Raw genomic sequence first — 15,649 nt, forward strand, 5'->3', positions numbered from 1 at the left:
TGTTTTTCTGATTACTTATGTACAAAAAAAAAAAATCGATCAGAAACCTAATCGGACAGTGTCGGAAATTATGGTTTTAACATTGATCTGTTGGGAAATTGCATGGTGTATACAGGGGAATATTAACTAAACTGCAGTAATCGGAATAGAATGTGTAGAGTTTTACCCATAGTGAGTAATACAGTAATACTGCATAGACTTGTTAATAGGGTTTAATGCACGCAAGGATGTTATCATGCACAATGCATATGTATATCGTGTGTAACAGGTGCAAATACACCCAACTAAGACATAAGTTAAAACACCGCTCATGCGTAAAACATTACCGCATGTTGGGATGAACTTTCAATTAGTTAGACGTTGTAATGCTTTCCCCACCAAAGCATAACTGGTTAAACACTTATGTGTTACCGCAGTTTAGTGAATACATCCCATTGATGCCCAAAAGGTATGCAATCTGCAGACTGACTAGCAAGGTCTACAATAAAACCAGCATTTCTGGGTGATGTTGCCATGGATACATGACACTAAGCCCATGCTCTTACAGGGAAGGAAATAAATAAATAAATAAATCCATCCTAGATTGGATTTTAAACATTGTTTGCTATCCTGCAGTGCACAGTCAACAGAAACAAGCAACATTAGCCATGACACCCAACAAAAGCAAGCTACACATGCAATATATCATGTTTGCCTGATCGAATAAAAACAATTGAGATTACCATAACACAACAGTTTCACCACCTTAAACCACTCAATTCTGAACAGGTTTCAGTACTCACCCACACTTAATTGATGAAAGGATAGACATTCCCAAGCTCAGTACTCCCGCTACACAATAATTGTTGAAAACGTCTGGCATACAAACAAATTTCACCATATTGGTTGATAATCGGTGCAAATGGTGTGGTCAAGCGACGATGACAAGCGACCGATATCGGGCATTTTGCCCAGTCTAACCGGGGAATCAACTGACGACTAGCAGATATGATGCAGTCGGCCAGGTAAGTACAATGTAGTTCAAATGAAATTGTTCCACAGCATTGTGTGCATGTTGTGTGAAATGTCACTTCCACGTGCAGAATATAAATGACAATCATCTGGAATATCAGTGTGAGGACTACGTCATATGAAACTTTGTTTCTTTGTGTCAGAGGTAATATCATCTGCTCGGCGTTGCTTGTTTGTGGCAACTTTAATCTAGCGTGACCTTAAGTTCGATTGATACTGTATATTATTAAAAAATTGTGACTCTACTAATTCCCAACAGATTTCATGTTTTTTTCTTTCAAATTGCACAATACTTAAAAACATTGCATAGTGTATGGCAGGGCTGTGGAGTCGGTCCAAAAATCCACCGACTCCGACTCCTCAGTTTAGGATTCCTCCGACTGACTCCTCTAATTTGCATATTACAATTTTTTTGATTAAAAGTATGTAACATGAAATTCGTCTCTTAACTGCCAAAGCTTAGGAATTTTACAAGACAACTGAAGTGAGAAGGATATGTAGACTACTATATTTATTCCCTTTAGACTAAAACTAGTCCTTGGTAAGAGTACTTGTAAAAGGTACAAACCGGAACAAAGAACATCTATCAGGCCCTAGGCAATGTAAGTGTGGGTACATGTAAGAATGATGTGCAGGTACTCTGCAGGGGAATGAGGAGATTGTAAACAGACAACACCTCTGTGTTCAATGTGCACAGCATTCTCAGTGGATTCCCTGCAGCTCTGTGGGGAGTGCATATGTAGAGTATAGTACTACTGTGTAACAAAGTAAACCTGAGACAGATGAAATTAAAGTTTTATACATACCTGGGGATTCCTCCAGCCGCCTTCAGGATAATCAGTCCCTCGCTGTCGTCCTCCACCACCTGTATCTTCTGCTATGAGTCCAGGTACTTGAGCCAGTCGGGCGTAGTGCGCATGCACACACTCCGCCGCCAGGAGCATACTACACCTGTGCAGCACTATTGCGCAGGTGCAGAATGTTCCTGGCTGTGGGAGCGGCATGCGGCCGGACTGCGCTGACTGGCTGAATTACCAGGACTCATAGCAGAAGATCTGGGTGGTGGAGGACAGTGAGGGACTGATTAGCCTGAAGGGGGCTGGAGGAAGCCCCAGGTATGTATAAAACTTTACTTTACATCCGTCTCAGGTACCCTTTAATTTGTAGTCACCAAACCAAATTTTAACAACATATCAAATGATTTGATTTCATCAGCAAAGGGAGTGCATACATTTGCATAAATCAGCATCAATGCAGAATTATTTCCATCTCATTGACCATCTCTATTAGTGACACAGCTACACATCAGGCTTTATTCTTACAGCATAGATGTTATTTAGTATATATAAGAGATTCCTGTGTACACATCATATATACAGTCACAATCAGATATGTACCTTAAAAATACGGTGACTGCTTTATTGAAGCAGCACAAGTAACTAATTTTGATTGGTTTATTTCATTTTTGTGGACTAAGCACAGCTATTACTGTATATATACTGTATATATACATTATTTTTAATGACTATTATCTGAGAAATAGAACATTTTATCATATTTTCTATTTTGATTACAGTTACAAATTCATTAGGAGTCGGAGTCGGTGCATTTTTTCCCGACTCCAGGCACCCAAAATTGCCCGACTCCACGACTCCGACTCCACAGCCCTGGTGTATGGCTACCCTAAGGCTACTTGCACACCAAGTCGCATAACGTGCACCTAACGCAAGGCCTGGTGCTCTTCGATGTGGACGTCAGAGTGAGCCGCGTTGTGCAGCTCACTCTGGCGTCCGTGATGCCGTGATGCGTACTCTTGGACGCATGCGGCATCACTTGGTCCCGCCGGCCAATCGTCGCACAGAGCGGCCGCTCCAGGAAGTAAACACTGCACGTCATAACGTGCAGTGCATATTAATTAGCCATGTGCCTGGCCGCTTTCCGCTCCTCCCCAACATTACTGAGCATGTGCAGACAGTCTAACGCGGCTTAAAGCGAACCTTAAGTCACTTAAAAAAAATGAGATGAACTCACCTGGGGCTTCCCTCAGCCCCCAGGAGGCCGCAATAGCAGCATAGGGGGCGATATACAGGCTGGGAACGCGAACAATCACTCGCGTTCCCATGCCTGTCGGCCGGTGACGGCGAAACCGGAAGTCGTCGCCGGCGGGTCCTGGGACATCGGAGCGGAGCTGCGAGGGCACCGATCGTCTGCTGGGGGCTGAGGGAAGCCCCAGGTGAGTTCATCTCATTTTTTTTAAGTGACTTAAGGTTCGCTTTAAGCCGCTGTAACGCTATGGTATGCTGCACTTTCTGAAGAACGTGCAGCGTTACATGTAACGCAATGTGGGCAGTGTGAACAGCCCACTTGTGTTACATTGCTGTGTGTTGGGGGAGCGTTACAGGCTGCACTAACGTGCGCCTGCAACGTCCCTGTGTGTAAGCAGCCTAAAAGTGCGTACACACATGCGACTATAGTCGTTTGAAACGATCGTTCCCTGATCATTTCAAACGACGATCGTTTAAAAAAATAAATAAAAAAAAAAAAAAAAAGCAGCCAACGACCATTTAGTCTAACGATGGACGAGCTAGATCGTTCAAAATGAACGATCTAGCTTGGCGGATTTTTTCCAACGACGATCGTTTGCAAAAGTAGTACATCCTTGGAAAATGGTTGTACGTACTAGGCCTGACATGCGCATTTCGCTATTTCTCCATGGAACTTTTCATTTTTATGCGCAAGCGCAATAGTTGCTTTACGTGATGTAATGTTTGTTCTAACGATCAGATCGTTACACACCTTTAAAAGCTAACTTGACTTAGGTCGTTCTTTCGTCAATTAAAAGTTCGTTCGTCGTTCACAACGAACGATCTTTGTCGTATGTGTGTACGTAGCTTTAGGATCAAGTTGTTATTACAAAATAAGCTTCATTGTGCATTATCTTTAATAACTTTTACTTCACCGTGTAGACTGTCTGTATAATATTGTACAATTCTATGCTATATCAATTTAAAAATATGTACATTGTACAGAAAACACATCTATGACTCAAATAAACTTAAGTAATATGAACTGTACAAATTCAACAACATAAAGTACCAAATAATTTGGATAGTTTTCACTGTGGTTTGGCAGACCATGAAGCTTGCCACACACATCAAGAGGTGTTAACATTCACGCAGGGTTCACACTGCACAATGCGGAAACTGAATGTTTTTCGCATGAAAATTTTTCACAAACTATTCCTGTTCGTAAGCTTTTTCTATGCAAGTTCTTTCAGAGCAGCTAATGAACATCAATAAGAATTTGCATGCTGTGTGCGAATGTATGCTACAAGCGGTTTTTATTGTGCATGCAACAGCGTTAACACAGTTTTGCAAAGGCAAGGGTCACACTTGTCTTTCAAGAGTTCTGCACACCAAGTGCATTTAATGCATTTTTTCAGAGCAGATAATATAACTAAGAGAAAATGCAACACAATGTTCACACTGTATGGATCAAAAACTGATTAGTGTAAAAAACAACTAGTGAAATGTTTTTTTATTGGGAATCCGTTATGCTCAGTTGTGTTAGTGTGCGGTGAATGCAAGGCATCAGTAGATCTGGAAAAAAAATCTCTCCCTCCGCAAACTTGTGGTGGAATGGACCAAACGGATCCGTTTCAATGAAGCAATGTGAACAGGTCCTATTGGATAACATACCAGGCTGTTACATTCTGCTAAACGGACCGTTTTTATGGCCAGTGTGAACTGGCTCTTAGGCCTAGTGCACACCAAAAACCGCTAGCAGATCCGCAAAATACTAGCAGATTTTGAAACGCTTTTTCTTATTTTTCTGCAGCGTTTCAGCTAGCGTTTTGTGTAGCGGTTTTGGTGTAGTAGATTTCATGTATTGTTACAGTAAAGCTGTTACTGAACAGCTACTGTAACAAAAACCGCCTGGCAAACCGCTCTGAAGTGCCGTTTTTCAGAGCGGTTTGCGTTTTTCCTATACTTAACATTGAGGCAGAAACGCATCCGCAATCCAAAATCTGCAGCAGCCCGGGAGTATGCGTTTCTGCAAAACGCCTCCCGCTCTGGTGTGCACCAGCCCATTGAAATACATTACCCTAGCAGATCCGCACCCGCAAGCAGATCGCAAACTGCAGCGGAAACGCTCCGGTGTGCACTAGACCTATGAGCTCCTTCTCATTCACAGATAGCCGTGGGATTGGAATGCAACGCACACGATCGCATCCCGAAAAATGCATGCAGCAGTGCGATAGCACATCGTACTGCTGCGCAGCGCATATTATGTGAACGACAGAAGTGCTGTCTATGCACTTCTGCCGTTCTTGTGTGTCGCACACCATACATGGCAGCATGTATGGTGTGATCGAGACTTTATTGTTGGATGTCTCTCCTATGCGCAAAAGAATGCATTCAAGTGAAAACTAGTAGCAGTGTGTAGAGAGAGTGTATGGTTGGCACTACAGCAGGTGAAATGTTCTTAAGCAGGGAGCCGGAAGAGCCCACGTTGCTTCACCAACCATGGTTTGTGGCTGCGTAAGGGTGCATACACACATCAGACCATAGTCTTTGGAAAATGAAAGACCACAGACCAATTTTACCCCCTTCCATGTAGTATGAGAGCCATACTCTACACAGTCTATTCTATTGAGCTGAACTCCCCATCAGATAGAAATCTTTGCAGGATGCTGCACACAAAGATGCTGTACACATTCAAAAGATCAGTATCTGCAAAAGATCTGTTCCTGCAAAAGATCCGTACCTGCAAAATGCATTCATAGTATATGATATCTGCAGATCCTCATACACACCTTGTTTAACTGACATTCATCTGCAGATCAGATCCACCAGGATGGATCTTCAGATCTGCAGATGATTGTCAGATATGCAGATGAATGTCTGTTAAACAAGGTGTGTATGAGGATCTGCAGATATCATAGACTATGAATGCATTTTGGAAGAACAGATCTTTTGCAGATACTGATCATTTGAATGTGTACAGTATATTTGAGTTCAGCATCTTGCAAAGATTTCTATCTGATGGGGAGTTCAGCTCCATAGAATAGACTGTGTAGGTATGGCTCTCATACTACATGGAAGGGGGTAAAATTGGTCTGTGATCTTTCATTTTCCAAAGACTATGGTCTGATGTGTGTATGCACCCTAAGGGCTCGTTTCCACTATCGCGAATCCGCATGCGTCCAACGCATGCGGATTCGCACATGTAATGCAAGTGGATGGGCCTGTTTCCACTGTAGCTTTGTTGAGGTGCGTTTTTGTCAGCGGTGAAAAAAACGCACAAAAGAGCCGCAGAATTCTCCTGCGAGCGGAATGCATGCGAATCGCATGCAATGTATTTAATAGGGAAATCGCATGCATTTTCCCCACGCATTTTTTGCCGCGAATTCGCATAGGTACCAATGTAAATTCACACAGGCAGTAACATGGTTAAAATCACATATACCCTCACCTATGTGAATTCGCAGCAAAAAATGCATGGGGAATTGCATCCGCATGCGATTTCATCAGCGGTGGAATCCAGGCGCTCCCGCACTGCAATAGTGGAAACGAGCCCTAAAGCTGTGCAAGAAAGAGGAGGAGAGGGGAGGCACTGCAATCATTTGTTTATTCCATAGTGAGACACATGAAAAGCACAATACATCAAAGTGAAAATGCAGCAACATACCAGTGCTAGAAGCAATGTGGTTGACGGTGGGTGCAGGGCACCATTAGCCTTCCCTCTCCTCCTCTTTGTTGCACAAGTGAAAACTAGCCCATTGATTAAAAACCTGCTGGTCATTCTAATTCCAGTGGCCGTACGGCCACGGGAGGGTTTTCTTCTCTTTTTTTTTTTTTTTATTATTATCATCATGTAGCTAGCCTAGCGCTAGCTACATGATTGGCTGCTCCCTGCGGCGTCTCCCCAGCTTCTCTGATCGCCGCCGGCGTGAAGTCAAATCCGAAAATCCCGTTCTGAACGCGATTTCCTTTAGGGCTTCCCCATCGCCATGGCGACGAACGGAGTGACGTCATCAATGTCGTCACGTCACAGGGACTCCCGATCCACCGCTCAGCGTTGCCTGGCACTGATTGGCCAGGCTGCGCAGGGGTCCCGGGGGGAGCACTATTTCGTGTCAGGTAGCGGCGGATCGGCGGCGATCGAATTAAACACGCAGCTAGCAAAGTGCTAGCTGCGGGTTTGGAAAAAAAAATGATTCAAATCGGCCCAGCAGGGCCTGAGCGGTGACCTCCGGCGTCTCAGCTCGTCCAGAACGCTAGGGAGGTTAACAGAAGTTCAGGTTAACCCGTCAATCAGAATACCACCCTCCGAAGTATAGAGGGTGACATTGCAGGAAATGATGCGGCGAGCGGAGGAAGAAGGTAAGCTCCCGCTATACAATACATTACGTTTTGCGCAAGTAGCTGGAGGAGGAGCGGGCAGGGGTGTATCTGGGTAATATAGCGCCTATGGCAAACGCTGAAACTGTGCCCCATATCCAGTTGAGCCCTGTATGCATACTGAAGGAGTCCCTCCAGTATTAATATCCAGATGTGCCCCCCCCCCAGAATACATTGGGCCTGATTCACAAAGCGGTGATAACTCAGTTATCACGCCTAAAAGACTTTAGGCGTGATAAGCCGTGCACTGCTGAGTTAGCACCGCTTTTGCTCTTTATCGCGCGCAAAGTCCCGAGCGCAAAGTTTTGCGTGCGCAATCGCGCAATTTTGCGCGCAGCGCCCATAGGGCTTAATGGGCACATCGCGTGAAGTGCGCCGGGCGATTGCGCGGAATTTCGCGCGAGTTTCATTTTATCACGCCTAAACTGAGTTTAGGCGTGATAAAGGGCTTTTCACAGGCGTGCAAACACTTTGCACCGCTTTGTGAATCAAGCCCATAGTGAGAATTAGCCCCCCCCCCAGTATTGTTAATGAGAGGTAGCCCCCCCAGTGTAGGTCACCAGAGTTAGCCACTCTGTATAAGTAGCCAGGTAGCCAGAGGTCGCCCTCTAGGATATATAGCCAGAAGTAGCCCTTCCTGTATAGGTTGCTAGTTAGCCCCCCAAGTATAACGAGCAGCATTTCTCAGTATGGTGGTGGAGTATATGGTAGGAAGGGGCAGCCATGGGCGCCCATGGTGCTGTGGCGCCCATGGCACAAGTCATGCCTGCACCCCTCTAGATACGCCTCTGGGCGCGGGGACGGGGGACCCCCCTCTCCACCGACCGCCATCACCCAGTCGTGGCTGCTACCCCCCTCCAGCATGGCGGCCACCTCTCCCCCCACGGCTGGGCATATGTTTCCACAGACTGGAAACGTATGCTGCAAAAAAAGCATTTGTGGAAAACGGGGAAGACGTTTTTTTTAAAATGGATCTGATCCTGAACGGACAAGTGTGGACCTAGCCTGAATCTCTATTGAATTTTTTTGTGTGCGCAGCAAAGGCATTTTTATAAATTTTTTACGCAATTTCTAATAAGTGGATGGATCTACACTACATGCAATTCTGATTTTGATGGAATTGCATTCAGTATTGCACTATGTATGAACACTGCCTTACTTGTAGCGACCTATATTTAGTGTAATGTATGAAAAGTTTGCAAGTAGAGTGTGATCCTAAACAGCATAGCTCATCAAGCATTTACCTTGTGATTGGGGAGATCTGCATATACTGTACCTACTGTACTACTAATGAATAAAATAAACCAGTGCACTTACTTCAGTAATCCAGGCAAATAAGCTGCATACATCCAAGCCATGAGGACTACAGCGTATAATAAAAATTCTCTGAGTGATGAAGACAACTCCACAGAACTCTCTTCACAAACTTCTCTTCTCCAAACGCTCACAGCTCTGCGTAGAGGAAGAGCTCACGCCTCTCCTTCAGAATCTTCCATTCACTCTGCAGGGGAGCTAAGCGGCGACCCGCTGGCAGTAGCGTCACGTCATTGGCCTCGGTGACATTCCTGCATTCAGCCCTGCTCAGAGGACTTATGACAGTCGTGCTCACTACAAAAACGGAGTTTCGGGTGAAACAGGAGAGCATTTGGCTTCCACTTTTCAACGGGCCTCCCCCCTGCTGTAATAAGCCAGAGGAGGCGACCTGGGCCGGCCGATTGTTGTAAACACAGAGGAGGAGGAAGTCGCTTTGTGTCTCATCAATGGAACCACGTGGAGAAGGCGGAACGCAAAGAATTCCAGAGCTCGATAGGTGATTGGCGGAGCACTGCTACTTACAACACAGCTGGACGTGTCTGGACTTCATCTGCCTCTGTGCAGCTGGATGTTGACGGAACTGAAGGGGTGATTAGATTTTCAGGGAGGATGATTACAGCAGGTTATTCAACCACCTACTCCCAGCAGTTCCCTCGATACACATTGTTAACTCTCATCTGATTCGGTCTGTTTAATTAAAACCTTACAAAAATAAATCTTGTGGATGTGGATACAGCAGGGTCGGACTGGGACACTAAGGGCCCAACGAGGAAGTTTCAACCTGCCCCCCCCCCCCCCGCTCCCCCATCCCATTTTGGGCTCACATATACATGTACTCTAGACATTTTGCATGATCTTATGGTAGGGAATAGATTATAAACACTTCTGAGGACAGTGTCCAATAGGAATTAATGAGGGCAGGGGCGTAACAATAGACCCTGCAAGGGATGCCTCCGCAGGGGGGCCCAGAAGCCACAGGGGGCCCGTGGGGGGAAAAGTTTGAGAGACTGACAGCTAAGGGCATGGAGTGAAAAAACGTATTCTGCTCTCGCACCATTGGTATATTGACTTCATGTGTCCATCACCCAGTTAAGGACTCATATACACTTTGGAATTTGGACACTGTCCCTGCTCCCTAGGGTTCGTAAGAAACAAGTGTCTCACACTGCAGTTAAGTTCTGATGACTCCATGTACAACCTAACAAACAAAGGAGTCACATTTTGAAAAAAAGTTGTAGACTTTCCCTTTTCAGCAATCACTTCAAAAGGATTCCTAGATTCTTATCACACACAGGCTAATGACCTTATGGCCTCTAATTACTTTTACAACACAATGGAGTGGAGATTGATGTCTTACTGTTGCTGCTTCATTGAGAGCTTGTTGTCTCAATATAGTCCAAGATCCCGTAATAACAGTATCAATCAGTGACATTCTGAATGTTTTGCCAAAGTTACAGTGAATACTATATATTATGTTCAGCATGTCATTGTTGTTCCTCCGTATAGCATGTGCTCTCATGTAGAAAAATAATACAGCTGTGTGTGTATGTATGTACTGGGAGCAGAGCTGCAACCAGGGACTTGTCAGCTGCAAGGGGCTGGAGGAAGCCCCGGGTAAGTAGATCTGGGGGTAGCATAGATTGCCTGACGTTTCCTTTAAGTCTAGGTGTTTTTATCTGCATGGGGAAAACACATTTGTCCTCAGTTTTCCTGTGCAGAAAGCGAGGGGGGTGGGGGCCCCATCCAAAGTTTCGCAGGGGGCCCAGTGATGCCTAGTTACGCCCCTGAATGAGGGTTTCCACGCACTGGAACATGGGCGTGGTCATGATGGGTCATAAGTAGCGGTTTTATTCACAGAGATTAGGTCCGACCAGATACATTTTAGATAAAATCATCAAGTAGTTACATGCCTCATGATAATTCATCAAGTAGTCAAATGGCAGCAGATTTTCCGACAAAATGCAATCATATTGGCGGCAGATATCCCCACAAAATGCAATCAAATTGGCAGCAGATATCCCCACAAAATGCAAATAGATTGGCGGCAGATATCCCCACAAAATGCAATCAAATTGGCGGCAGATATCCCCACAAAATGCAATCAAATTGGCGGCAGATATCCCCACAAAATGCAAATAGATTGGCGGCAGATATCCCCACAAAATGCAATCAAATTGGCGGCAGATAGCCCCACAAAATGCAATCAAATTGGCGGCAGATATCCCCACAAAATTCAAACAGATTGGCGGCAGATAGCCCCACAAAATGCAATCAAATTGGCGGCAGATATCCCCACAAAATTCAAACAGATTGGCGGCAGATATCCCCACAAAATGCAATCACATTGGCGGCAGATATCCCCACAAAATGCAAATAGATTGGCGGCAGATATCCCCACAAAATGCAATCAAATTGGCGGCAGATATCCCCACAAAATGCAAATAGATTGGCGGCAGATATCCCCACAAAATGCAATCAAATTGGCGGCAGATATCCCCACAAAATGCAAACAGATTGGCGGCAGATATCCCCACAAAATGCAATCAAATTGGCGGCAGATATCCCCACAAAATGCAAACAGATTGGCGGCAGATATCCCCACAAAATGCAATCAAATTGGCGGCAGATATCCCCACAAAATGCAAACAGATTGGCGGCAGATATCCCCACAAAATGCAATCAAATTGGCGGCAGATATCCCCACAAAATGCAAACAGATTGACGGCAGATATCCCCACAAAATTAAATAGATTGGCGGCAGATATCCCCACAAAATGCAATCAAATTGGCGGCAGATATCCCCACAGAATGCAAACAGATTGGCGGCAGATATCCCCACAAAATGCAATCAAATTGGCGGCAGATATCCCCACAAAATGCAAATAGATTGGCAGCAGATATCCTCACAAAATGCAATCAAATTGGCGCAGATATCCCCACAAAATGCAAACAGATTGGCAGCAGATATCCCCACAAAATGCAATCAAATTGGCGGCAGATATCTTCACAAAGTCAGGTCCCCTGTTAGTGAGGGCCCCCATGCTGGAAGGGGGTGCAGTGGGCACAGAGCGGCAGGGAGGGGGGGAAAGCTTCCCCCCTCCCTCACCTGGAGCTCCCCCCTCCCTCACCTGGAGCCCCCCCCCCCCCAGTTTAGGTAGGCAGGTCACAGGTGTCCCCAGTTAGGTAGGTCTAATACCCCCCCCAGCTTGGTAGGGGGGCAGTGGGCACACAGAGCGGCGGGAAAGCTTCCCCCCTCCCTCACCTGGAGGCCCCCCCCCCCTTTTAGGTAGGCAGACCGCAGGCGCAGGTCACAGGTGTCCCACAGCGCAGGAAAGGGGGCAGTGGGCACACAGAGCGGCGGGGAGGGGGGAAGCTTCCCCCCACTCCCTCACCTAGGGGCCCCCCTTCCGCGCTCCCCCTTCCGCACTCCCCCTCCCTCCAAAATTTCAGCCTATGGCAGCGAGCAGGGAATAGCTTACCGGCATGAAGACATCAGTCATCAGAGGAGATCCATCGCTCTGCGTGCCGCTGGCTGGTCTCCGTCTCTCCTGCAATGCACTGACCAATCACGCTCTTGCAGTACTTCCTGTGAGAGCGACATTGGTCAGTGCATTGCAGGAGAGACGGAGACCAGCCAGCGGCACGCAGAGCGATGGATCTCCTCTGATGACTGATGTCTTCATGCCGGTAAAGCTATTCCCCGCTCGCTGCCGCTGGCTGAAATTTTGGAGGGAGGGGGAGTGCGGAAGGCGGGGCCCCTAGGTGAGGGGGGGGGAAGCTTCCCCCCTCTCCGCCGCTCTGTGTGCCCAATTTCCCCCCTTCCTGCGCTGTGCCGGCTCTGGGGCCCCCAGGAGGCGGGGCCCACCGATGGAATCATCGGCAGTTCGGTGGGTCAGTCCGAGGCTGGGATACAGTATGCTGGACGCACCATCCCTCAGCTTTAATCGCAGCCTTTCTCAACCAGAGTTCCACCAGGGTGCCTTGAGGCTTGCAGGGATTGCCTGGCATTTTCCCCTTTGAGGTGAACTGCCCCAGCAGTTGAGAAAGTTTCAAAATTACATCCCTAGCTTCTCAATGTCCTCTTCACAAATGTTCTGCCCATCTTGAATCCTAGTTGCTCTACTTGTTCTTCAGGGGACTGTTATGACATATTACATTGGTGATGAATAAAATGTGGGATGCCAGAACTAATGGTGGCCATTAATGATCCAATCTTTTTTATCCAATTTTACCAAATCTATGTAGTATAAGGGTAAACTGAGTGAAAATATTGAATTTCTAATTTAGGCAGTCCCTTATATTATATAGAAATAGTAAGATTGGATCATTAGTGGGCACCATTGGGATAACTACAGCAGATGAAGAGCAAAACAAAAGTTTGCATTCTTATGCTGGGAATACACGATGCGATTTTGCAGCAGATAAATGGGTTCGATAGATAATTTCTGACATATCCGTTCTAATGTTTTGCAGCAGATAGATGGGTTCGATAGATAATTTCTGACATATCCGTTCTAATGTTTTGCAGCAGATAGATGGGTTCGATAGATAATTTCTGACATATCCGTTCTAACTTTCTATCGTTTTGCCACTCGATTTCAGATAGAAGTGAATGGGAAAAGATAAGAAAAAGGAGTGGAAGATAAGAGAATTGAGTGGAGAATCGAGCGACGAAAACGATCGAGCGGCAGAAACGCATTGTGTATTCCCAGCATTAAAACAAACCAGAAGTGGGCAGATGGGACCCAGAGGCATGTTCTCTGCCTCATGACATGCCTCTGTGTCCCCCCACTGCCACTCACTGCCCCTCTACCACCGCGCTATAGCCCCCCGAGATTAGCGACTTTGAGGTAAACAGGAGAGGGATTCCCTGTTCAAAACGCCTGACAGGAGCATTTCTGCAGGGTTTTCAGAGCTGCCATTGGGCAGCTCTCTCAATGGCCGCGTCCTCTTCCGCCCCCCCCCCACCTTCCTGCACGCTACGAGAGACTCACAGTCTCTCCTTGCAGCGTCATAACCTATAGGTCACAAAAGTGGGCCAGGGCGGCCCACAGGAGCAGCGAGGTGTGGCGATTTTTGCGGCTACCTGATCCGCTCAGCCCCCGGATCAGGTAGCCTACTTTTTTTTAAAAAATTTTGAGCCCACCTCAGCCTATCTTTGAGACAGAAGGTAAATACGATAATTCAGGTTGGAATGAGCATATGATGTCTCCCATGATGCTTCACTGCTGAATATGCAAATCATCCTTAGTTGTCTCTGTAAGCTAGCCACACCCCCAGATCTGCAGGAATGCAGTGATGTGTCAGCTTGTTAGTTGTACAGTGCCACAATAATGCAGATGAAGAGGAAAGAGATTACAATACAATAATACGTGTTTAACCTCACCATTTTTTAATGACCGATTCTAATTTAAATAAATCGCCTCTCCCTCCGTTAAAGGGATTCCCTAAAGCCCCATTCACACTTACAAAACGCAGGCGATTTTTGCTGGCGTTTTGCAGGAGTGATTTTTCTGCGATTTCAAGTGGAAAAATCACTGAACACTGCAGCGGTTTTGCTGTGATCGCGTTTAGCGCTTCTATAGCACTGAAACACGTTCGCCGGTAAATCACCTGAAAATGGTGCAGGCAGCACGTTTGCGTTTCGCGTTTTTGCCCGGTTTTTAGCGATTTTCGCCGATTAGCGCAAATCGCCCAAGTAAGAACGGTCCCATAGGGTTTCATTACGCTAGCGAGTTTAAAAAGCGCTAGCGTTTGAGCATTTTGCCAAAATCGTGGCAAAATGCTCTAGTGTGAATGGGGCCTAAGAACCAAAAATTATCTGAAGGGGCTCCTCCAGAGTAAAAAGTTTGAGAAAGGCTGGTTTAAAACATGCACAAACAGGATGAAAAGGCTCCCAGAAAATGATAAAATGAATTAAAAACAATAAAGTAAATAAAGTTTGATATGGCTTACCTCGAGGAAGACAAATTCATATAAAAATGTACTTTAATATCACTGGCAATGCATTTCGTGGGTCCCTGCCCATTTCCTCAGGCCAAATCAAGTGCCTAAAATCATTAAAGGGAAGGTTCAGGGAGGGTGGGTAAAAAATGAAAATCAATTTCCACTTACCTGGGGCTTCCTCCAGCCCGTGGCAGGCAGGAGGTGCCCTCGCCGCCGCTCCGCAGGCTCCCGGTGGTCTCCGGTGGCCGACCCGACCTGGCCCGGCCGGCTGCCAGGTCGGGCTCTTCTGCGCTCCAAGGCCCGGAACTTCTGCGTCCCACGCCGGCGCGCTGATGTCATCGGACGTCCTCCGGGCTCTACTGCGCAGGCTGGACGCAGAAGTTCCGAGCCTTGGAGCGCAGAAGAGCCCGACCTGGCAGCCGGCCTGGCCAGGTCGGGTCGGCCACCGGAGACCACCGGGAGCCTGCGGAGCGGCGGCGAGGGCACCTCCTGCCTGCCACGGGCTGGAGGAAGCCCCAGGTAAGTGGAAATTGATTTTCATTTTTTACCCACCCTCCCTGAACCTACCCTTTAACATAAAGCACAAAAAAAAACTCTGAACACTGATAATGGATATATCCATAAAAGTAAAATAAAGCAATTACAAATACAAACATATTGCATAAAAATGCATGTGATGACACAAAAATAGACAATTACCACAATTCAAGTGCACACTCTGGCTGCATGCTATCTATAGTGTTCAGCGTTTTTTAGCACTTTGTGTTAGGCACTTGATTTCGCCTGAGGAAGTGGGCTGGGACCCACGAAATGTGCTGCCAGTGCTATTAAAGTAAACCAGAGATCAATAAATACAAAGAATTGATACCCGGGCCATCCTCCAGCCCCATAAACACGTGTGAGTGGCTCGCTGTCCTCCCACGGTCTGCTGATCAGCCGCGATCAGCCCTGGTAATTGGTTCTGTCACGTCAGT

The 15,649-nt window shown here is 46.5% G+C and overlaps 1 protein-coding gene across 1 annotated transcript in view; it reads right to left on the minus strand.

Annotated features, from left to right (window-relative positions):
• The window catches only part of FRMD1 (FERM domain containing 1), a 109,414-nt gene extending 100,337 nt beyond the window's left edge, over positions 1-9,077 (minus strand). The window contains exon 1 of the mRNA XM_068231806.1: positions 8,733-9,077. The gene's annotated coding sequence lies outside the window, so the exon portion shown is untranslated. The remainder of the gene's footprint in view (positions 1-8,732) is intronic.
• Positions 9,078-15,649: the final 6,572 nt, after the last annotated feature.

Source organism: Hyperolius riggenbachi, chromosome 4, assembly GCF_040937935.1.
Source record: "Hyperolius riggenbachi isolate aHypRig1 chromosome 4, aHypRig1.pri, whole genome shotgun sequence".
Taxonomy (NCBI): Eukaryota; Metazoa; Chordata; class Amphibia; order Anura; family Hyperoliidae; genus Hyperolius; species Hyperolius riggenbachi.